The sequence below is a fragment of the Ranitomeya variabilis genome, chromosome 2, assembly GCF_051348905.1.
Source record: "Ranitomeya variabilis isolate aRanVar5 chromosome 2, aRanVar5.hap1, whole genome shotgun sequence".
Classification (NCBI taxonomy): domain Eukaryota; kingdom Metazoa; phylum Chordata; class Amphibia; order Anura; family Dendrobatidae; genus Ranitomeya; species Ranitomeya variabilis.
In genome coordinates, this window is record NC_135233.1 from 167,910,693 (window position 1) to 167,936,393 (window position 25,701).

The window sequence follows — 25,701 nt, forward strand, 5'->3', positions numbered from 1 at the left end:
GGTGTGTTTACTGTTTATGTGTATTTACTGTGTAATTAGGGCTATTTAGTTTGTGTATGTTGCATTTAATGGATGTGGGTGGTGTTTACTGGGGGGTGCATTTACTGTGTGCTGTATTTAGTGTATGGGGGGGTATTTACTGTGTGTTTGTGAGGGGGTATTTACTGTGTGTTAAGGGGCATTTACTGTGTGTTGGGGGTATTTACTGTGTGTGTGGGGTATTTACTGTGTGGGGGGGGTATTTACTGTGTGTAGGGGGTATTTACTGTGTGTGTTTGGGTGGGTATTTACTGTGTCATTGGGGTGTTTTACTATGTGAGGGGTATTTACTGTGCATGTGGGGGTATTTACTGTGTGTGGGGGGTTATTTACTGTGTGTGGGGGTATTTACTGTATGTGAGTGTGTGGGTATTTACTGTGTGGGGGGTATTTACTGCATGTGTGTGGATATTTATTGTGTGTGAGGGGGTATTTACTGTAATGGGCAGAAGGAGATTTACTGTGATGGGGTATTTAGTATAGCAGGGCTGAGTGAGATTTTCTGTAACGGGGTATGATTTAAGGACACAAATTTGGGGAGCAAAGGAAGGGACAGGTGCAGACACAATATGGGGAGCGGGAGAAATTTGAAGACACAATATGAGGAGGACGGTATGAGATGGGGCATGTGTGGGTGGATGGGTGCAGACACAATATGGTGAGTGGTGGTATGGGTGTGGATAAAGTTTTAGGAGTGAGGGAAAAATGTATGAGGACACAGTATGGGAAGTGAGAAGGTAAATGTATGAGGAGGGAGGAAGAAACGTGCAAGGAGACAGTATGGTGGGAAAAAGTGTTAGTGGGCACAGAATAGAGATTGAGTAGTGTTGGGGGTATAGCATGGGGGGACAGTGTAAGGGCATAACCAAGAGGCAACAGTATACCAAGGAGGGGGAGTGTGATAAGGGGGCACATTATAGAGACTGGGCCCTATAGGGGTGACTCAGTGGGAGAATAGCGTAAAGTATGGAAAGGAGGGGGCAGTGTGAAGAGCATGTACCATAAGAGGGACAATGTGGGGTCATAATTTGTACAGGGAATATAGTGAGTGGCAATTATTTATGCAGGGGCTCAGGGTAAGGCAGATATTTTTATTCAGGAGCATTATAATGACACTGCTATCTTTAAGGGCGTCATGTGGGGAGGTGGTGCAGAAGACCAGAGAAGATGGAAGTCTGCAGAGACGGCTAAGGATGAGAAAACTCATGGAGTCTGGACAAGATGACGAAGAAAAGAAAGAGAACGACTCCAGAGACGATGCACCTGGATGTAAATGTTTTTTGTTATACTGACTAATTCTCATATTTTTATTTATGTTAGAGATATTAAAGGCATTGTCCAAGTTTGTGATGAGTCTGCAGTCATTCTATGTGACTGCACACTTCTGAATTCTCACAGTGCACACACTGTACACTCTCTGGTGCCGGTGATTTGCATACATGTGGTCACGTGCTCACAAGACATGCGTGGCCTCACTCAATGAAAATGAATTGAGCGAGGCCGGGCACGTCTAGTGGCCATAAGTATCCAAATCACATACTTGTGCAAAGGAGAATCCTAAATGTGTGCAGTGCCTGCACTGTGAGAACTCAGAAGCCTGCAGCCACCTATAGTGACTGCAAACATTCATCTCAAACTTGGAGGCACCCTTTCATTTTAAAATGAAGCCCGGCAGCCAATCCTAACAGCCTGAAATATACTCACTGTCAGGATTCAGCTCTGCTTGCTGGTTCCAGGAGTCATCACATGGCGGCTTCACTCATATGTGATTTTCATACCCTAACCCTAACTTTAGCCACAACCCTAACCCTAACCCTAATGGGAAATGAAAATAAATACATTTTTTTAAATTTTATTATTTTTCTCTAACTAAGGGGGTGATGAAGGGGGGTTTGATTTACTTTTATTGCATTTTTTGGTGGATTTTATGATTGGCAGCCGTCACACACTAAAAGACGCTTTTTATTGCAAAAAATAGTTTTTGCATCGCCACATTTTGAGAGCTATAATTTGTCCATATTTTGGTTCACAGAGTCAAGTGAGGTCTTGTTTTTTGCGGAACGAGTTGAAGTTTTTATTGGTACCATGTTCAGGCACGCAACATTTTTGATCACTTTTTATTCCGATTTTTGTGAGGTAGAATAAACAATAACCAGATATTCATGAATTTCTTTTGGGGGGGCGCTTATACCGTTCCACATTTGGTAAAATTGATAAAGCAGTTTTATTCTTCTGGTCAGTACAATTACAGCGATATCTCATTTATATAATTTTTTATGCTTTGGCGCTTTTATACGATAAAAACACTTTCATATAAAAAATAATTATTTTTGCATCGCTTTATTCTGAGGACTATAACTTTTTTCTTTTTTTGTTGATGATGCTGTATGGCGGCTTGTTTTTTGCAGGACAAGATGATGTTTTCAGCCGTACCATGGTTAATTATATCTGTCTTTTTGATCGCGTGTTATTCCACTTTTTGTTTGGTGGTATGATAATAAAGCATCGGTTTTTTTTGGTTTTTTTTATGGTATTTACTGAAGGGGTTAACTACTGGGACAGTTTTCTAGGTCGGGTCGTTACGGGCGGGGCGATACTAAATATGTGTACTTTTATTGTTTTTTTATATAGATAAAGAAATTATTGGAACATTATTTTTTTTCTTTATTTAGGATTTTTTTTTATTTTTTTTACACTTGTAAATATTTTTTTTTAAATTCTTTACATTGCCCCAGGGGGGACATGAATATATAGTGTCAGATCGCTGATCTGACACTTTGCAGTGCACTGTGTCAGATTAGCGATCATACAGGCTCTACAGGGAGGCTTGCCGGTGCCTGCTGTGATCAGGCGCTTGGAAGCCACCTCTCTGCAGGACCCAAAAGGCCCCCCCGTGGCCATTTTGGATCCGGGCCTGCAGGGAGAAGGAGGTAGGAGATCACATCGCATTGCTCTGAGGGTCTCAAGGAAGCACGCAGGGAGCCCCCTCCCTGTGCGATGCTTCCCTGTGATGCCGGAACGTTTAGGCCGGTGTCACACTGGCGTTTTAAACGGCCGAGTGCAATGCAATAAAAAATTGCATTGCTCTCGGACCAATGTTAAGCTATGGGGCAGCTCCCACCAGCCGACTTTTTGTTGGCCGTTTTCCTCTGTCCGAGACAATCGCAGCATGCTGCGATTGTCTCGGACCAAGGAAAACTCTCGGCTCACTCGCACCCATATAAGCCTATGGGTGCGAGTGAGACAACGCACATCACTTGGATATTATCCAAGTTATAAGTGGACCCCAGCAATGGAGGTGATGGAGAAAATGAGCTCCTCCACAGCTGTGCTCCGATTCTCCCTGTGCGAGAGAATCAGAGCACAGACGCATGACACTCGGCTCCTGTTCTGCTGCGAGCAGGAGCCGAGTGTCATTAGCATATTGCATCCGATGCTCTCGCATCGGATGCAATATGCCAGTGTGACGACGGCCTTAATGTGCCAGTAGCGGTCCGTGACTGCTCCTGGCACATATTGCCGGATGTCAGCTGCGATAGTCAGCTTACACCGGCCCCCGATCGCGGCTGATCGGTGATGACGTACTATCCTGTCGGTGGTTATAGGGGCCTATACCACCTCGACAGGATAGTACGTCAAATGTCAGAAAGGGGTTAATATGACATAGTGTCCAAAAGATTAAAACATTTTTGATAGATTTATAGTACTCAGATTAAAAATAGATGCAAATCTGTCAAGTTTAACCTACAACCTAACATTTTGATCCAGAGGAAAAGCAAAAAAAACCATGATGTGTATGCTAATAGCCCCAAATTTGTTCATTATAGAGATGAGAGAACAGATTTGGAGGACACGTGGCCACGTCAGTATTTCATGACTGCCTCATAGTACCCCTATGAATTGCCTTATACATTTATCTCTTCTGATTAGAAGGTTCAGCATGACGACAGGTATGCATCACACCACAACAATGACATCCCACTGGGCCTATTAATCAGAACAACTGTTCATAAGCCATTATGCTATTCACATTCCACATATTTCACATTTCCTTATTTTTAGCACAGATGAGTGCGGCCATTGATCTATTTTGTATTTGACTTTTTTTGGCTATGCACTAGTATAAATTATATATATATTGTTCGGTCAGTTGATCTATTTTATTATATACTATTTTCTGACTTGAACGTCCCGCCCTTCTCCAGGCTGTGATTTTAATTACATCTCAACACAATTGGTTCTGAGCCTCCTATATAAGTAGGCTTTATCCTGTTATTAGCCATAGGTAAGTGTTCACATTAGGCAGTCAGCTCAGATACCATAGGTAAGTGTTCACACCAGGCAGTCAGTGTAGTTACCCATTCGATCTGAGATTACCTTGACGTTTTGGTGAATGGGCTCACAACGTTTGCAAATCTTGTGCTAAAAATCTCATGTGTTTTTTCATAAAGTTCATAAGCCATTATGCTATTCACATTCCACATATTTCACATTTCCTTATTTTTAGCACAGATGAGTGCGGCCATTGATCTATTTTGTATTAATCAGAAGAGGCGCAACTGATGTTGGTAGGTGGGAAGCGGCTCGCAGGGTTCCTTCCTGTGGCTATGGAATACCGATGTGGCCATTGAACCAGCTTCCTGTGAACTGATTTGCTCATTTTAGTACATTCTATTTTCAAAACTGAATAACGTTAAGTTTGATAACCTGTCAACTGCAGCCCATCGCTTTCTCTTAATAAGCTGAATTGCTTTTCTCTGGAAATGAAAAAAAATTCTAGTGTAAAGAAAAATGTAATCTTCTCTGTTGTGAATTTTGCTCTTGGGTTCCCTCCGGTTGTTGTTGATAGTAATGCAGTTGTCCCTGGGTTGCAATCCTGGGCAGGTGTTCCTGCTGATTGCAGTTCTGACTGGGATATTTAGGTGTGCAGGATTCATTAGCCCTTGCCAGTTGTCCATTGTTCTTGGAGGTTTTGCATCTCTGTCTGGTTCCTCCTGCCCTGCTGCCAAATCAGCAAAGATAAGTGTCTGGTTTTGTTTCTACAGCACACATGCTGTGTGCTTTACAATTCAGTGCTATTCATGTTTTTTTCTTGTCCAGCTTAGACTGTGTTTGGATATTTCAGTCAAGTTGGATTCTCAGGAGAAACAGATATACATTCCATGTCTTTAGTTAGATGGTGGAATTTTTGTATTATCTGCTGTGGATATTTTTAGGGTTTTAATACTGACCGCTTAGTATTCTGTCCTATCCTTTCCTATTTAGCAAGCGTGGCCTCTATTGCTAAATCCTGATTTCTGCCTGCGTGTGTCTTTTCCTCTAATACTCACAGTCAATATTTGTGGGGGGCTGCCTATCCTTTGGGGTTCTGCTCTGAGCCAAGATAGAATTCCCATTTCCATCTATAGGGGTATTTAGTCCTCCGGCTGTGTCGAGGTGTCTAGGATGTGTTAGGTACACCCCACGGCTACTTCTAGTTGCGGTGTCAGTTTAGGGTTTGCGGTCAGTACAGGTTCCACCTACTCCTGAGAAAGTCCCATGTGGCTCCAAGGTCACCAGATCATAACAGTACAACTGGCCAGCAATGAGTTAAATGCATCTCAGAAGAAGGGAAGAAAGGAGTTGAGCCATTTTTTTTTCTGTAGCCTGCTTTGTCTTTTCTTCCCTCTTTTTCTCTGGGTGACTGAGGAGTCTTGTGCTAGCATGGATGTTCAGGGATTAGCTTCTCGTGTAGACCAGCTTGAGGCTAGGGTACAGAGTATTTCTGATTATATTGTTCAGACTCCAGTTTTAGAGCCTAAGATTCCTACTCCTGATTTGTTTTTTGGGGACAGGTCCAAATTTTTGAGTTTTAAATACAACTGTAAACTGTTTTTTGCTCTGAGACCTCGATCGTCTGGTGATTCCATTCAGCAGGTTAAAATTGTCATCTCCCTGCTGCGTAGCAATCCTCAGGATTGGGCATTTTCCCTGGAATCTGGCCTTGCTTAATGTAGACACCTTTTTTCAGGCTTTAGGATTATTATATGATGAACCAAATTCTGTGGATCAAGCGGAGAAGACCCTGTTGGCCCTGTCTCAGGGTCAAGAAGCGGCAGAATTGTATTGTCAGCAATTTAGAAAATGGTCTGTGTTGACCAAATGGAATGATGATGCTTTGGCGGCAATTTTCAGAAAGGGTCTTTCTGAATCCGTTAAAGATGTTATGGTGGGGTTTCCCACGCCTTTCGGTCTGAGTGATTCTATGTCTCTGGCCATTCAGATTGATCGGCGCTTGCGGGAGCACAGAACTGTGCGCGCTGTGGCATTGTCCTCAGAGCAGATGCCTGAGCCAATGCAGTGTGATAGGATTCTGTCTAGAACGGAACAACGGGGATTCAGACGTCAGAATAGGTTGTGTTTTTATTGTGGCGATGCTTCTCATGTCATTTCAGTCTGCCCTAAGCGTACCAAGAGGATCGCTAGTTCATTTACCATCAGTACTGTACAACCTAAATTTCTGTTATCTGTGTCCTTGATTTGCTCATTGTCATCATTTTCTGTCATGGCGTTTGTGGATTCAGGTGCCGCTTTGAACTTAATGGACTTTGAGTTTGCCAGGCGTTGTGGTTTTCCCTTACAGTCTTTGCAGAACCTTATTCCTTTAAGGGGCATCGATGCTACACCTTTGGCTAAAAATAAGCCCCAGTTCTAGACTCAGGTGACCATGTGCATGGCGCCAGCCCATCAGGAAGATTGTCGATTTCTGGTATTGCATAATTTGCATGATGCTATCGTGCTGGGTTTTCCGTGGTTTCAGGTACATAATCCTGTGTTGGATTGGAAGTCTATGTCTGTGACTAGTTGGGGATGTCAGGGGGTTCATAATGACGTTCCTTTGATGTCAATTCCTCTTCTTCCTCTTCTGCAATTCCAGAGTTTTTGTCTGATTTTCAGGATGTATTCGATGAGCCCAAGTCCAGTTCCCTTCCACCGCATAGGGACTGTGATTGTGCTATTGACTTGATTCCAGGCTGTAAGTTTCCTACGGGCCGACTTTTCAACCTGTCTGTGCCTGAACATACCGCCATGCGGAGTTATGTTAAGGAGTCTTTGGAGAAACAGCATATTCGGCCATCTTCTTCACCGTTGGTAGCAGGATTTTTTTTTGTTGCTAAGAAGGATGGTTCCTTGAGACCCTGTATTGATTATCGCCTCTTGAATAAGATCACGGTCAAGTTTCAATACCCTTTACCTCTGCTTTCCGATTTGTTTGCTAGGATTAAGGGGGCTAGTTGGTTTACGAAGATTGACCTTCGGGGGGCATATAATCTTGTTCGTATTAAGCAGGGTGATGAATGGAAAACTGCGTTTAATACGCCCGAAGGCCATTTTGAATACCTTGTGATGCCATTCGGGCTCTCTAATGCTCCATCTGTTTTTCAGTCCTTCATGCACGATATCTTCCGGACTTACCTTGATAAATTCATGATTGTATATTTGGATGACATTTTAATTTTTTCCGATGATTGGGAGTCTCATGTGAAACAGGTCAGGATGCTATTTCAGATCCTTCGTGATAATGCTTTGTTTGTGAAGGGGTCTAAGTGTCTCTTTGGAGTGCAGAAGGTTTCTTTTTTGGGCTTCATTTTTTCTCCCTCATCTATAGAGATGGATCCGGTTAAGGTTCAGGCCATTCATGATTGGATTCAACCCACATCCGTGAAGAGCCTTCAGAAATTTTTGGGCTTTGCTAATTTTTATCGCCGTTTCATTGCTAACTTCTCCAGTGTGGTTAAACCCTTGACCGATTTGACGAAGAAAGGCGCTGATGTGACGAATTGGTCCTCTGCGGCTGTCTCTGCCTTTCAGGAGCTTAAACGCCGATTTACTTCTGCCCCGGTGTTGCGTCAACCGGATGTTTCTCTTCCGTTTCAGGTTGAGGTTGACGCTTCTGAGATTGGGGCAGGGGCCGTTTTGTCTCAGAGGGATCCTGTTGGTTCCTTGATGAAACCGTGTGCCTTCTTTTCCCGTAAGTTTTCGCCTGCTGAACGCAATTATGATGTTGGCAATTGGGAGTTGTTGGCTATGAAGTGGGCGTTTGAGGAGTGGCGACATTGGCTTGAGGGAGCTAAGCACCGTATTGTGGTCTTGACCGATCATAAAAATCTGATTTACCTCGAGTCTGCCAGACGGCTGAATCCTAGACAGGCTCGATGGTCCTTGTTTTTTTCCCGTTTTGATTTTGTGGTCTAGTATCTTCCGGGTTCTAAGAATATTAAGGCTGATGCCCTCTCTAGGAGTTTTTTGCCTGATTCTCCTGAGGTACTTGAACCGGTCGGCATTCTGAAAGAAGGGGTGGTCCTTTCTGCCATTTCCCCTGATTTACGACGGGTTCTTCAGGAATTTCAGGCTGACAAACCTGATCACTGTCCAGTGGGAAAACTGTTTGTTCCTGAAAGATGGACTAGTAGAGTGATTTCTGAGGTTCATTGTTCTGTGTTGGCTGGCCATCCTGGTATTTTTTGGTACCAGAGAATTGGTTGGTAGGTCCTTTTGGTGGCCTTCTTTGTCACGTGATGTGCGTTCTTTTGTGCAGTCCTGTGGGACTTGTGCGGGGGCCAAGCCTTGTTGTTCCCGTGCTAGTGGGTTGCTTTTGCCTTTGCCGGTCTCTGAGAGGCCCTGGACGCATATTTCTATGGATTTTATTTCTGATCTTCCGGTTTCCCAGAAGATGTCAGTCATCTGGGTTGTTTGTGACCGGTTCTCTAAGATGGTCCATTTGGTGCCTTTGCCTAAATTGCCTTCCTCTTCTGATTTGGTTCCGTTGTTTTTTCAGCATGTGGTTCGTTTGCATGGTATTCCGGAGAATATTGTGTCCGACAGAGGTTCCCAGTTTGTTTCTAGGTTTTGGCGGGCCTTTTGTGCTAAGCTGGGTATTGATTTGTCTTTTTCTTCCGCATTTCATCCTCAGACAAATGGCCAGACAGAGCGAACTAATCAGACTTTGGAAACTTATTTGAGATGCTTTGTGTCTGCTGATCAGGATGATTGGGTGGCTTTCTTGCCATTGGCCGAGTTTGCCCTTAATAATTGGGCTAGTTCGGCTACCTTGGTTTCGCCCTTCTTTTGTAATTTTGGTTTTCATCCTCGTTTTTCTTCGGGTCAGGTTGAGCCTTCTGATTGTCCTGGTGTGGATTCTGTGGTTGACAGGTTGCAGCAGATTTGGGCTCATGTGGTGGACAATTTGGTTTTGTCTCAGGAGGAGGCTCAGCGTTTTGCTAACCGTCGTCGGTGTGTTGGTTCCCGGCTTCGGGTTGGGGATTTGGTCTGGTTGTCTTCCCGTCATGTTCCTATGAAGGTTTCTTCCCCTAAGTTTAAGCCTCGGTTTATTGGTCCTTATAGGATTTCTGAGATTATCAATCCGGTGTCTTTTCGTTTGGCCCTTCCGGTCTCTTTTGCCATCCATAATGTTTTCCATAGATCTTTATTGCGGAAATATGTGGTGCCCGTTGTTCCCTCTGTTGATCCTCCTGCTCCTGTGTTGGTTGATGGGGAGTTGGAGTATGTGGTTGAGAAGATTTTGGATTCTCGCTTTTCGAGGCGGAGGCTTCAGTACCTTGTCAAATGGAAGGGTTATGGCCAGGAGGATAATTCTTGGGTTTTTGCCTCTGATGTCCATGCTGCTGATTTGATCCGTGCCTTTCATCTGGCTCGTCCTGATCGGCCTGGGGGTTCTGGTAAGGGTTCGGTGACCCCTCTTCAAGGGGGGGTACTGTTGTGAATTCTGCTCTTGGGCTCCCTCCGGTGGTTGTTGGTGGTAGTGCAGTTGTCTTGGGGTTGTAATCCAGGGCAGGTGTTTCTGCTGATTGCAGCTCTATTAGGTATTTAGGTGTGCAGGATCCATGAGTCCTTGCCAGTTATCCATTGTTCTTGGAGGGATTGCATCTCTGTCTGGTTCATCATGCCCTGCTGCCAATTCAGCTAAGATAAGTGTCTGGTTTTTGTCTCTGTAGCACACATGCAGTGTGCTTGGCAATTCAGTGCAATTCATTGTGTTTTTGTCCAGCTTAGACTTTGTTTGGATTTTTCAGTCATGCTGGATTCTCAGGAGATGCAGATATACTTTCTATGTCTTTAGTTAGATGTAGAATATTTGTATTATCTGCTGTGGATATTTTTAGGGTTTTAATACTGACCGCTTAGAATTCTGTCCTATCCTTTTCTATTTAGCTAGAAGTGCCTCTTTTGCTAAATTCTGTTTTCTGCCTGCGTGTGTCTTTCCTCTTATACTCACAGTCAATATTTGTGGGGGGCTCCCTATCCTTTGGGGTTCTGCTCTGAGGCAAGATAAAATTCCCATTTCCATCTATTGGGGTATTTAGTCCTCCGGCTGTGTTGAGGTGTCTAGGACGTGTTAGGTACATCCCATGGCTACTTCTAGTTGCGGTGTCAGTTTAGGGTTTGCGGTCAGTACAGGTACCACCTACTCCTGAGAAAGTCTCTCATGCGGCTCCAAGGTCACCGGATCATAACAGATATAGGTGGAATAGGTGGAGGAGTAAGTTGCCAACACAGTTTATTGGGCTTTTTATTTGGGGAGGAGGCACCCAAAAGAAATGAATGGCAAATAGAGTTGAAGACTGGCGGGTTCGGCTGTTACAGTTCTCTAGTCATCCAAAGGTATGGACAAATCCTGTGGGATCCATGCTAGGTTCATTTTAAAGAAAATTAGCTTCCCCACATTGGATGTGGACAGGCAGATGTGCCTGTCTGTGATCACAGCCCTTGTTGTCCTAAACACATGTACCGACAGAACACTTGCCGCAGGGCAGGCCAGCACCTAAGGCATAAAAAGAAAGCTCAGGTCATGTGTCCAATTCAGAGACCCAGAATTTAAATGGGGCAGACCCATCTGTTAGTACATGGAGACAGGGGAACACGTACCCTACCACCATGTTGTAACACTGCTTCATGCTAATACGGACCATATCAGATGGTGGTTCTGGATGTACAGAGACAACAACAAGCTGTCCTTGGTGGGAGGTAAATCATTTGGGTACTCTGTATCCCCCCAGCCACTCTCCAGTGAGGCCCATGAACTGAACTGAGTACCACCCTGCTGTTAACATGGTTGTTCCTCATCCCCCACCTCCTCCTCATCATCATCATCCTTCCAAACGGTCCCCTGGCTGTACAGTTGGGTACCTGGCTGATGTTGGGACAGTAATCCACCCTGCGAGCCATGTGTGGATGACAGGCCTGATAATGGTGTGATTTGGCTCAGGTCCTCCTCATGCTTCTTTTTCTCCTGTGCCACCATCTCATCCATCATGGCCTGAATTATTTTTTACAGCAGGCATATAAGTGGTACAGCAATGCTGATGATGGCATCATTAGCGCTGACCATATTGGTGCAATATTTGAAGCAGTGCTACATTGCGCACACGTTCCGTATGGAGGGACAGTCATTGGTGGTGAAGTGGTATTTTTCTGCAAAGTGACTCAGTCGTGCGTGCTGCAGGTGAAACTCCACTATTCCCTGCTGCTGCTCACATATAACACCTTTTATCTCTGCCCCAGTCATTACTACATTTACCCAGCAGACAATTAGGGAGGTGAAATGTCTCTGGCCGTGTTTGCTGGTCCATCTATTGGTAGTTATGTGCACCTTGCCACTGCCGGAATGCCAGTATTTCAAAGGCCAGTAATTTGGAAATGTTGTCAATTAGGACCATGGCTCATGTGTGGCTAGGGGGTATCTCTCTTTCTCTGGATTTGGGGGATGGAAAGCTGAACACTTCCATGGGATGGTGTAGAGATGCTCGGTGACACTGGTGGTGGTGATGCTGTCACATCCTCTCTTTGCAGGAATACAGGTGGCCCTGTTAATCATGAGGAAGAGGCTGAGATTGCAGCAGAAGAGGGAGCATGAGGAGGCTCTGATCTATCATGTTTTTAAGGTGTGTACTCCACTGCACCTAGTGCTTGAAAGTCAGATGCATCATCATACAGTTGGGGCTCAGGTTCAGATTATTTATGCCTCGCTTCAGCATCTGACTGCACAGATAGCAAACCACCTGTCACTTGTCAGCAGCACATTCCCTGAAGAAATGCCATGCCAGGGAACTCTTTTGAGCAGTCTTTGGTGTGCTTATTTGAGTGGTGTACTGGGTAGTAGTAGCTGATGCACTGGCTAAGGGCTGCCCACTTTGACTTTGCACCCTGCTCCATCTTTTGCTGTGCTGCTGTGGCAGTGTGGCTACCTCCTCTTTCTCTGAACTGTGCACATAACTAGAATTGCCTTCTCTCCATGTGGGGTCTAGGACCTCATCATCCTCCATATCATCTACCACTGACTCCTAAACCATGCCCTCCTTTACAGTCTGTGCTCTGCATAAAGATGTTGCAGTTGGTAATTGAGTTTTGTCATCTTCTTACATGTGCTGTGGTGGTCTACTTACCATGTGCATTAGCCCTCCCACGTACTTATCATCCAATCTAACAAGTGGTTGAGCATCATTGCACTCAGTCTCTTCTACTTCTCGGGCAGGGGCAGGTGGATGGGCCATGGAACCCCAGTCAGTGGAGTCACCAAAAAGCAGAAGAGACTGCTGCATGACTTGGGGCTCTGACTGCTTGGCTGATTTGCAAGGGGGTGAGGTGGATGTGGGCTGACCTTAGTTCTCAGGTGCCAACTGTACACTTTTTGCAGTGTACCATGCAGAAGATAATGCCACTCTCACTGACCCTACACAATGGGTAGAGAGGGAGTATATATTATCTTCACAGAAAAAAGGAAGTTTCAGTACATTACCAAAAAATATATGTAAATTACAACAAAAAAGATGACGATTAAAACCTGGCTTAAACCAGTTACCAATAGCATTAAACAGCTCTTCAGTAAACCAATATCCTGTTTTGCTGTTTTTACAAAGAAAACTTGTACTGAGCATACAAAAACTCAGTTACTAAAACTAGATATATAGTTATAATTATAAATTGCTTACCTAATCAAAGCAAGTAATAAAATATTAACCATAACAACTGAAATGCAGCTCCAGGGTTGTTTTGGAACAGACAGGTACAAATACGTGCAGATGGAACTGGATGACACAAAGTAATGCCAATCACATGCCCAGTGAGACCATCAAAAGCTGCTGGTGCAAAAGTATGTTATGTGCACTCAGTAGCACTTTTTGTCTGGATTTGTACAAATAATGACTGGTGCCTGGTTTATGCAGCATTATGTGAATGCCCCTATTTATTACACCGATGGATGGACCTTACATGACAAGCACTTTATTTTTACCTTTTGTGTTACCCCTATTTCCTCATAGATTGTAAGCTTGTGGTCTTCATTAGGGTTGAGCGACTTTTACTTGTTTGGGATCGAGTCGGGTTTCACGAAACCCGACTTTGTGAAAAGTCGGGTCGGGAGAAATCGGCCGATTACTGCGAAAAGTCGGGGCAGACCAAAACAGAAACCCAATGCAAATCAATGGGGAATCAAAGTCGGCTGAGTGTGGAGATCAGGAAAACACCTACAGTGCCCATTTTAATGCCAAAAACATCAATTCTTATTACTGAAGCTTGTCAATCTTAATTTACTTTATAATAATAGTTAGGCATTGAAAACTGGGGGTCATTTGGCTAAAGTTGTGGGGGGGTAGGCTGGCTCAAGTTTTCGTGGGCCCAGGAAACACGGAATACGTCACAGCGGTGGAGCAGGGAGAGGTAAGTATTTAAACTTTGCAAGTGCTGTGATCCTGAGCAAGCAGGGGGGGCCCACTCATTTGCATTGGCACTGGCACAGGGCTCCTCAAAGTACGGCAGTGTGTTTGACGGCGGTGGCGCCTCCCACCGGCAGAGACACTTTTGCATACTATGAGGGGCCCTGTGCCAGTGACGTCGCCAACGAGTATGCCCCCCCACCTGATGAAGGAACCTGCACTTTCATCTGCACCTTCCTCTTTGTCCCCGTGTATGGTGGTATAGTATGCGGGAAGGGGAACCTGACTTTCAGCAGGGTCAGATTCTGGCTGTGTAGAGTGCAAGGGGAATGTAGTGGTCTGGATCAATGTACCAGCAGACTCATCTAGCAGTGGCTGGGCAATGGGCAGGATGAGGAGGAAACACAGATCTAGGCCCAAATAATAAAGTGGGTCAAATGCAGTTCAAAATTGGTAACAGGACTAACCAGGCGGCATTGATTTGTTCAGTGGAGGACAACTGTAATGAGAGGCTGACACAGTGAGCAGGCCCAAATAAGTAAGTAGGCTAAATGCAGTTCAAAATTGGTAAAAGGACTAAACAGGCGGCATAGCTTTGTGCAGTGGAGGACAACTGTAATGGGAGGCTGACACACTTAGTAGGCCCAAAAAAGTAAGTAGGCTAAATGCAGTTCAAAATTGGTAACAGGAATAACCAGGTGGCATTGCTTGGTTCAGCGGAGGACAATTGTAAGGAGTGGCTGACACAGTGAGTAGGCCCAAATAATTACGTAGGCTAAAAGCAGTTCAAAATTGGTAACAGGACTAAACTGGGGGCGTTGCTTGCTTCAGCAGAGGACAATTGTAAGGAGTGGCTGACACAGTGAGTAGGCACAAATAATTACGTAGGCTAAAAGCAGTTCAAAATTGGTAACAGGACTAAACTGGCGGCGTTGCTTGCTTCAGTGGAGGACAACTGTAATGAGAGGCTGACACAGTGAGCAGGCCCAAATAAGTAAGTAGGCTAAAAGCAGTTCAAAATTGGTAGCAGGAGTAAACTGGAGGCATAGCTTTGTGTAGTGGAGGACAACTGTAATGGGAGGCAGACACAGTTAGTAGGCCCAAATAATTAAGTAGGCTAAATGCAGTTCAAAATTGGTAAAAGGACTAAACAGGCGGCATAGCTTTGTGCAGTGGAGGACAACTGTAATGGGAGGCTGACACACTTAGTAGGCCCAAAAAAGTAAGTAGGCTAAATGCAGTTCAAAATTGGTAACAGGAATAACCAGGTGGCATTGCTTGGTTCAGCAGAGGACAATTGTAAGGAGTGGCTGACACAGTGAGTAGGCACAAATAATTACGTAGGCTAAAAGCAGTTCAAAATTGGTAACAGGACTAAACTGGCGGCGTTGCTTGCTTCAGCGGAGGACAATTGTAAGGAGTGGCTGACACACTTAGTAGGCCCAAAAATGTAAGTATGCTAAATGCAGTTCAAAATTGGTAACAGGAATAACCAGGCGGCACTGCTTGGTTCAGCGGAGGACAATTGTGAGGAGTGGCTGACACAGTGAGTAGGCCCAAATAATTACATAGGCTAAAAGCAGTTCAAAATTGGTAACAGGACTAAACTGGCGGCGTTGCTTGCTTCAGCGGAGGACAATTGTAAGGAGTGGCTGACACAGTGAGTAGGCCCTAAAAATAAAGTAATCTAAATGTCTGCCAAATTTTTTTTCAGAAAGAACCAGGTGGCATAGCTAGGTACAGGGGTGGGCTCCTCTGCTCAGTAGCAGACAGTGGTAGTAGGCGCAACATTTTAACTGGTCTAAATGGAGGCCAGGGCCCCTGTATATTTTAACTATCATCTATCATTTCAACAAATTTGTATTGGCAGTGCCATTGAAGGATTTAACAGCACAGACTACACAGTGGTGGAGCAGGGAGAGGTAAGTATTGCAAGTGGTAGAGCAATGTTCGAGCTGGGGGGAACACTCTCTCGTGGGCTGCGGTAGGTACTGGCACAGGGCCCCTCATATTACGACGGTGTGTCTAACGTTGGTTGTGCACCACCACCATCAGAGACACTTCATTGTACTATGAGGGACCCTGTGCCAGTGCCGTCACCCAAGAGTGGGCACACCCACCTGTCCAGGCACGCACGGGTGCTTGTGCTAGGTGGCGACCACGGCCCTGTGGGGGGAGTCAGCCCATTTAGAGAGGTATAAAAATGGCCTATGGTGGACATTCAGCAGCTGCAAATGGAGGAATGGAGCAGTCAGTAAGAGGAGGCCAAAAGCAAGACATTTTTCAGGCAAGCTACGTGTCAGCAGGGGAAGGTGGGGCCAAATAATAGGAAATCCATGATTGGTTCATTTTAATGAAGGTTAGGTCATCGACATTTCGGGTAGCCAGACTTGTCCTTTTTTCGGTCAGTATTGAACCAGCCGCACTGAAGACTCTTTCGGATAGCACACTAGCAGCAGGGCAAGCGAGCTCCTGTAATGCATATTCTGCCAGTTCAGGCCAGGTGTCTATTTTAGATGCCCAGTAATCAAAGGGGAATGACCTGTGAGGGAGAACATCGATAAGGGTGGAAAAGTAGTTTGTAACCATACTGGACAAATGCTGTCTCCTGTCACTTTGAATCGATGCAGCAGTACCTGTCGTGTCAGTGGTCATTGCGAAATCACTCCCCAACCGGGTCATAAAACCCCTCTGTCCAATGCCACTTTGGATTTGTGCACCTCTAACACCTCTGCCATGTTGCCCACTACACCTCGTGTTAGAACCTTGACCGCCGCTGTGTGCTGAGAATGCCTGAACCAAACGGTCTATAAGAGTTGCTTGTTTGGTAGCCAATATTTGCTCAAGGTTCTCATGTGGCATGATATTTTGTAATTTTCCTTTATATTGTGGATCCAGGAGACAGGCCAACCAGAAATCGTCATCGGTCATCATTTTGATAATGCGGGGGTCCCTTTTTAGGATACGCAAGGCATACTCAACCATGTGGGCCAATGTTCCAGGTGTCAATTCACTGCTTGTGCAGGGTTGAGGAGCACTTTCTTGCAAACCAACATCACTTGTGTCCTGCAAAAACCCTGCACCTGACCTTGCAATGCCACCAGTTTCTATTGCCCCCTGAGAAGCATCCTCCTCCCATAAATATTCATCCCCATCATCCTCCTCCTCCTCCTCCTCTTCATCCGCCACCTCGTCCAGGAGAGTTCCCTGAGCAGACAATGGCTGACTGTCATCAAGGCTTCCCTCATCCTCGACTGCAGACGCCTGCTCCTTAATGTGCGTCAAACTTTGCATCAGCAGACGCATTAGTGGGATGCTCATGCTTATGATGGCGTTGTCTGCACTTACCAGCCATGTGTATTCCTCAAAACACTGAAGGACTTGACAGAGGTCTTGTAGCTTCGACCACTGCACACCAGACAACTCCATGTCTGCCATCCAACTGCCTGCCCGTGTATGTGTATCCTCCCACAAATAGATTACAGCACGCCTCTGTTCGCACAGCCTCTGAAACATGTGCAGTGTGGAGTTCCACCTTGTTGCAATGTCGATTATTAGGCGGTGCTGGGGAAGATTCAGCGATCGCTGATGGTTCAGCAAAAGGCTGGAGTGTACAGGCGACTGGCGGATGTGCGAGCAAAGTCTTCACACCTTGAGGAGCAGGGCTGGTAACCCCGGATAATTTTTCGGGAAGCACTGCACCACCAGGTTCAAGGTGTGAGCCAGGAAACGTATGTGTTTCAGTTCTGAAAGGGCTATGGCAGCAATAAAATTCCTTCCGTTTCACTGACTACCTTGCCTGCCTCAAGATGTACACTGCCCAGCCATGACTGAGTTTCTTGCTGCAAGTACTCGGCCAGAACTTCCGTGGTGTGTCTGTTGTCACCCAAACACTTCATTTGCAACACAGCCTGCTGACGCTTACCACTAGCTGTTCGATAATGGGATACCTCGTGTGCAACACTGGCAGCTGCCGATGGAGTGGTCGTGCGACTGCGCTCTGTGGACGAGCTTTGGCTTCTGGAGGAGGAGGGGGAGGAGGAAGAGGGGTGGCGAACGCCTACAGCCAACTGTTTTCTAGACCGTGGGCTAGGCAGAACTGTCCCACTATGGCTGTCCCCTGCATCCACTACATTAACCCAGTGTGCCGTGATGGACACGTAATGTCCCTGGCCATGCCTACTGGTCCATGCATCTGTTGTGAGGTGCACCTTTCCACTGACTGATTGCCTCAGTGCATGGACAATGCGGTCTTTGACATGCTGGTGGAGGGCTGGGATGGCTGTTCTCACAAAGAAGTGCCGACTGGGTGGGTCATAGCGTGGTACTGCGTAGGCCATCAGGTCTTTGAAAGCTTTGTTTTCAACCAACCGGTAGGGCATCATCTCTAACGAGATTAGTCTAGCAATGAGGCCGTTCAAACCCTGTGTATGCGGATGAGAGGATGAGTACTTTCTTGTCCTAACGAGAGTCTCTTGTAGGGTGAGCTGGACTGGAGAGCTGCATATGGTGGAACAAGCGGTGGTGGTGGTGGACATGGCGGATTGAGAGAGGGTTGGTGATGGTATTCTTGATGTTGACCTACATACAGTGTTTCCTACCAAAAACCTTGTGATTCCCTGACTGCTTTGGCCTTGTGATGATACCTCCACATTTGCTGCTGGTGGTGTCCTAACCGGTGGGCTTACAGTGAGGGAAGCAATGTAGCGTTGCTGACTACCTTCAGTCTGAGCAGGTGCACCAACGGTACGGGATATTTGGTAGTTAGTCCAGGCTTGCAAGTGCATGCTGGTTAAATGTCTACGCATGCACGTTGTATTTAAATGTTGGGGATTCTTCCCTCTGCTAAAGGTCTTTGAGCATTTCTTACAAATAACTTTGCACTGATCATTCGGATCTTGGTTAAAAAATTGCTGTTGCGATGTAGATGGCTGCTGCGGATCATCCTCCTCTGCTTCTGAGCTACTGTCAGCGGCACCCTCTTCCTCCCAATGGCTGCCAATCTGGGTCAACAACTGGATCATCTATCAGCTCCTCTTCAATGTCATGTGCACCTTTCTCTGTGTCACCATGTAAGGTGCTATAGCGTTCGGGACGGAGCACCATAGTCTCATCAGGGTCAGTTTCTGGCTCAGTACACTGCGAGGGCAATGTAGTGATCTGAGTCAATGGAACAGCATAATAATCTAGCTGTGGCTGTGCATCAGTGCACTCCATGTCCGATTCATCTTGTAATGGGCTGTTTACAATTTCCCTTTCTAACCCAGGCACGGTATGTGTAAAGAGCTCCATGGAGTAACCTGTTGTGTCGCCTGACGCATCCTTCATTGTTGGTTTGGGTGAAGGACACAAGGAAGCGACTTGTTCCTGACCGGGAGCATCCACTGACGACTCGCTGCTTTTAAATTTGGAACTTTCTGAAGAGGAGTCAAAAAAGCTAGAGGCTGAGTCAGCAAGGAAAGCCAAAACTTTTTCCTGCTGCTCCGGCTTTAAAAGCGGTTTTCCTACTCCCAGATAAGGGAGCCTTCGAGGCCTTGTGTAGCCATACGATGACGCTGGCTCAACACCTCCAGCCTTAGCTGCTATTTTGCTTTTCCCACTACCAACAGATGCTCCACCACCACCACCACCATCAGTACCAGCTGGCAATGACCGCCCATGGCCTCTTCCACCAGACTTCCTCATTTTTGGGAAAATCTAACCAAAATAACAACCGTTATATGGTACTGTAAAACAAGGTAGAAGGTGTATATAAACTTGTTGACAATTTAATTCTCCCTTTTTTGGGGGGAGACTGCTCCACAACTCAGGCCCAGTGTAAAACACAACACAATGTAAGTGACAGCAAGTGGCTGGCTGATACACCACAAACTAAGAGGACTGAGGTATATCCACTTTGTGAGAATTTGAATCTCACTTTTTTTTGGACACAGAACCCAAATTCAGGCCCAGTGTAAAACACAACACAATGTACCGTATTTTCCGGCGTATAAGACGACTTTTTAACCCCCGAAAATCTTCTTAAAAGTCGGGGGTCGTCTTATACGCCGGGAATCGTCTTGTACGCCGGTGTATATGGTGGGTGGGGAGGGGGAGTGATCCTGATGACGAGGGGGCGTCTCACAGGAAAGTGAGTAATCCCCCATTACCTTATCCTAGCGGTGCAGCGTGGGGGTGTCAGTGCTGGGAGCGGCGGCGGCTGCTGTGTTCTGGTGCGGCGGCTCCTCTTCTGTGTGGGGCCTCTGTGCTGTGGGGTGGCGGCGGCAGCGGCGTATCTTTATCCAGTTGGGGCTCCTCCGGCATCTCCTTAGCCCTGGAGGCCCCGCCGCAACTCCATCGGTGCAATGTGGTGGCCTCCGGGAAAATGGCCGCTGCTCAGATTCAGATCTCGTGTCCCGAGATTTCGGGACGAGATCTGAATCTGAGCAGCGGCCATTTTCCCGGAGGCCACCGCATCGCACCTATTGAGCTGCCTCCGGGAAAATGGCCGCTGCATTGCACCGATGGAGTTGCGGCGGGGCCTCCAGGGCTAAGGAGATGCCGGAGGAGCCCCAACTGGATAAAGATATGCCGCCGCCACCGCCACCCCACAGCACAGAGGCCCCACACAGAAGAGGAGCCGCCGCACCAGAGCACAGCAGCCGCCGCACCAGAGCACAGCAGCCGCCGCTCCCAGCACTGAGACCCCCACGCTGCACCGCTACGATAAGGTAATGGGGGATACTCACTTTCCTGTGAGACGCCCCCTCGTCATCAGGATCACTCCCCCCCCCCCAAAAGGCACATATTCACCGGCCCTATAAGACGACATAGGGTGTATAAGAAGACCCCCGACTTTTAAGAAGATTTTATATTTTAACTGGTAAAGTTGGGGGGTCGTCTTATACGCCCAGTCGTCTTATACGCCGGAAAATACGGTAAGTGACAGCAAGAGGCTGGCTGATACACCACAAACTAAGAGGACTGAGGTATATCCACTTTGTGAGAATTTGAATCTCACTTTTTTTTTTGGGACACAGAACCCAAACTCAGGCCCAGTGTATAAAACAACTCAATGTGAGTGGCAGCAAGTGGCTGGCTGATACACCACAAACTAAGAGGACTGAGGTATATCCACTTTTGTGAGAATTTGAATCTCACTTTTTTTTTGGACACAGAACCCAAACTCAGGTCCAGTGTATTTTACCATGCAATGTGAGTGGCAGCAAGTGGCTGGCTGATACACCACAAACTAAGAGGACTGAGATATATCCTCTTTGTGAGAATTTCAATCTCACTTTTTTGGGGGGGACACAGAACCCAAACTCAGGCCCAGTGTATAAAACAACGCAATGTGAGTGGCAGCAAGTGTCTGGCTGATACACCACAAACTAAGAGGACTGAGGTATATCCACTTTGTGAGAATTTCAATCTCACTTTTTTTGGGGGGAGACAGAACCCAAACTCAGGCCCAGTGTATTTTACAACACAATGTAAGTGGCAGAACGTGGCTGGCTGATATACGACAAACTAACAGAACTGACGTATATCCACTTTGTGACAATTTGAATCTCCCTTTTTTGGGGGGGAGACAGCACCACAACTCAGGCCCAGTGTGTAACACAACGCAATGTAAGGCAGCAAGTGGCTGGAAGATATCTGAAAAAATCCAAGGACTGTAGTACAATTTCAATCTCCCTACAATGATCTCAGGACAAGTATGGACGCAACAAAAAGGACTGCTGCACACAAAAGTGTGGACAAATAAACAAGATAACTGCAGAAAGGAGCAACAGGATTTTTGCTTTTAAAAAAGCTGTTGGTTTGCACAGCAGCGGTGCAAACAGCAATGCAGCTATCAGACCCAGAATACCTCAAAGTATAATACACATTTTTAAGGGCAATTAAGGGATATCATCAAAAAGAATACTTATGCGCAAATTATACATGCGATCGTGGTCAAGCAGCATGCGCAACTGCCGCTGTCTGGCTAAAGAAGGGCATTTTTTTAATGTATATGATAGTCATTATGTAAACTAGGAGCAGGTCACTGAGGGATCAGTGACCTGTCAGAATCCATACAGATGAAAACCTAATTAGAGCACCACATTAAGACCCCCCCCCCCATATGCACGAGCATATCATTAACTCAAAATTGAAAATAAGGATTAAACAACAACCTCAAGATGGATTTAATCAACCAAGGTAATCAGTATAATGGGTGCGACCAGACAGTCGGGTCACAGTTAACAGTGGGGTACCACAGGGGTCAGTATTAGGCAGCTTCTTTTTAACATATTTATTAATCACGTTGTAGGGGGCATACAGAGTAGAATTTAAGTTTTTGCAGCTGACACTAAACCCTGCAGGGTAATCAATACAGAGGAGGACAATTATATATAATAGGAGAATTTATATAACCTAGAAGCTTGGGCTGATAAATGGCAAATGAGCTTTAATGGGGATAAATGTAAGGTCATGCACTTGGGTAGAAGTAATAAGATGTATAACTATGTGCTTAATTCTAAAACACTGGGCAAACCGTCAATGAAAAAGACCTGGGTGTATGGGTGGATGACAAACTCACAATTAATGGCCAGGGTCAGGCAGCTGCTACAAAGGCAAATAAAATAATGGGATGCATTAAAAGAGGAATAGATGCTCATGAGGAGAGCATAATTTTACCACTATACAAGTTTCTAGTGCGACCACACTTAGAATACTGTGTACAGTTCGGGTCTCCGGTGTATAAGAAAGACATAGCTGAACTAGAGCGGGTGCAGAGAAGAGCGACCAAGGTTATTAGAGGACTGGGGGTCTGCAATACCAAGACAGGTTATTACTCTTGGGGTTATTTAGTTTTGAAAAACGAAGGCTAAGGGGTGATCTTATTACAATGTATAAATATATGAGGGGAGAGTACAAAGACCTTTCTAATGAACTTTTTACTCGTAGACCTGAGATGGGGACAAGGGGGCATCCTCTACATCTGGAGGAAAGAAGGTTTAACCATAATCACAGATGTGGATTCTTTACTGTAAGAGCAGTGAGACTATGGAACTCTCTGCCGTATGATGTTGTAATGAGTGATTCATTACTAAAATTTAAGAAGGGACGGAATGCTTTTTTGAAAAGTATAATGTTACATGGTACAGGGTATATACACTAGATATGAGTTGAACTAGATGGCCTTAAAGTCTTCCTTCAACCTTAAAAACTGTTACTATGTTACTGTGGCACTCCAGAGTCCGGTTGCCACGGTGACATTGCCACCCTCTGAGGGGTGATGTCATGCCAGGAAGCAGAAAGAGGTCCCCATGCCAGGTAATACACAGCATGTATAACAGTTCCTGCTCCAGGCCAGAAGGGGGAGCTCTAGACCTGACTTCAGGGGAGCTGCTCCCTCTGGTAGGGAGGAAGAGTCAGTTTTGAGGCTGTTAGGAAGTTAGTCGGAGGAGAGGAGAGAGAGGAGCGAAGACAAGGGCTCTAGAGAAATTGCAGCTGCGTCAGAGCTGATCCTGGAGCGGAGCGCTGACAAGAAGGACGCCAGAGTCCTTGGCTGTGCAGGTGCTGTACGCCCCAACAACCGAATCTGGAGGGCAGGGGATTACAAGCTCCCTTGCCACACCAAACACCTGGAGGCACCACAGCAGGCTAAGAGCCTGGGGCTGATAGTGCACAGGCAGTGCCCATGATAGGTTCATGCTGTCTGCCATACAGGTCAAAGACAACACGCAGGAGAGGGCCGCAGCTAGCTACTGGCAGCAGGGACTCGAAAATTGAGCGCAGCAGGAAGGCCTCCAACCCCACCTGGCAAGGTGGCCCCCCTGAATGCTTCCAGGCTAGCCGGACTCCTGCTGCCATCTGTAACTGACATGTTCATCTACAAAGAAGAAAAGGTAAAGAAAACTGCACCTTTCTGCGTCCCTTGCTTATTCTCTGCACCCAAACGTTCACCACCACCTGAACTGACTTATATCTGTCCTCGGGCCCTGCTCTACCCGTTGGGAGCTGTACCATCTTTGTTGCATCACCATTAGTGTTGAGCGATACCTTCCGATACTTGAAAGTATCGGTATCGGATAGTATCGGCCGATACCCGAAAAATATCGGATATTGCCGATACCGATACCCGATACCAATACAAGTCAATGGGACACAAGTATCGGAAGCTATCCTGGATGGTTCCCAGGGTCTGAAGGAGAGGAAACTCTCCTTCAGGACCTGGGATCCATATTCATGTAAAAAATAAAGAATTAAAATAAAAAATATGGATATACTCACCCGTCCAGCGGCCCCTGGACCTTACCAATGTAACCGGTAGCCTCTGTTCCTAAGAATGAGGAGTTTAGGACCTTCGATGACGTGGCAGCCTGTGATTGGTCGCGTGACCGCTCATATGACCGCTCACGCGACCAATCACAAGCCGCAACGTCATCACAGGTCCTAAACTCCTCATTCTTAGGAACGGAGGCTGCCGGTTACATCGGTAAGGTCCAGGGTCCGCCGGAGGGGTGAGTATATCCATATTTTTTATTTTAATTCTTTATTTTTTACATGAATATGGATCCCAGGGCCTGAAGGAGAGTCTCCTCTCCTCCAGACCCTGGGAACCATACACTGGGAATTTCCGATTCCGATATCACAAAAATATCGGAACTCGGTATCGGAATTCCGATACCACAAGTATCGGCCGATACCCAATACTTGCGGTATCGGAATGCTCAACACTAATCACCATCGGCCCCAGTGGACCTCAACCACAGTGTCGGCCATCCCTTGCCGAACACCACGGGTGGCGTCACAAATCAATCCCATATAACTTTCCCCTTGCATTTTTATTGCACACCCAGGGCCACGGAGTTGGGTCATGGTCCTGTGACTTCGTCAAAGACCTGTCCGACCAGGTTCCAAGTACTCCATAGCCCTGGTGGGCGTCGCATTACTATGACCTGACAGTGTCTGTAGGTTGCTCAGCACAATCTTGCTGACAGGTTCCCTTTAACATCCAATGTGCACAGAAGGTGCCCTTCCAAAATGGAAAACTGTGCGTGTAATTTTTAGTGTGCTGTAAGGATGAGCGGATCGATCTTCCAAGGATCGAGTTCAGATAAAATTCCTAGAAATCCATGGTTTCACGCGAAATCGAACATTTTGAGATTTGATTTTTGGTTTGCAAGATTAAAACCTTGTCTGACATTATTTCACACACTGCTGAAGCAACAGAGAGTAAACTAATGTAATTTTGCATTGCCATGTGTTTCTCCACCTAATGCCATGTAGTTATGACATCTTATGGATTGCCATACCATGTACAATGGTGGTCAGTACATTGGCCATCACAGATCAGATGTTTAGAGTAGAGCACAGATTGTACGGCAGAGTCATTTTCCATCTTTGGTCACTGAGTAAGTCTCTCTCACCTGAAGAGTGTAAACCCTTTATTTCTAAACATTGTAGAGCACGAGAATGAATTAACTCAGCAGCCAAATGTTACAAAAACATTACTAAAATATGTGCATGCAATGTGTCTGCATACACTAGAAAGTTCATATATCTGCCTTGTTTTACTTGGACTGCCTCTATCTTGGCAATTGTGAGCTTCGACTCTATGAAGAAAATTGGATGTATTTTATGAGTGGCAGATTTTGCATGTCTGAGTTATGCTCATCTGGCACATCTCCAGTTCCTTGAAGTCTATGAATCTTAGAAGTGCTTTGCTGGAAGAATTTTCAGAGATGTTCAGAAATTTCCTCTCATACAGCCAGAACTACAACATGTTGTAACGTTTATCCATGGCGGTTTTTATTTCAATGGAATAATTGTTATTTCTATTTTTAAAAATATCTGCTGTCAAAGCTGAACAGGCTGTGGATACAATGCTTTACCTGAGGCTGGGGTCCTACATAGCAATATGGGAAGTTTATTTGTGCATTCAATGTGCAGCTTCTAAGAAGCATCTTCCAAAAAT

At 45.9% G+C, this 25,701-nt stretch overlaps 1 long non-coding RNA gene across 3 annotated transcripts in view; it reads right to left on the reverse strand.

The window, feature by feature from the left end:
* Positions 1 to 25,701, reverse strand: part of LOC143804751 (uncharacterized) — a 111,182-nt gene that overhangs the window by 43,228 nt on the left and 42,253 nt on the right. The gene's annotated exons all lie outside the window — the stretch shown is intronic.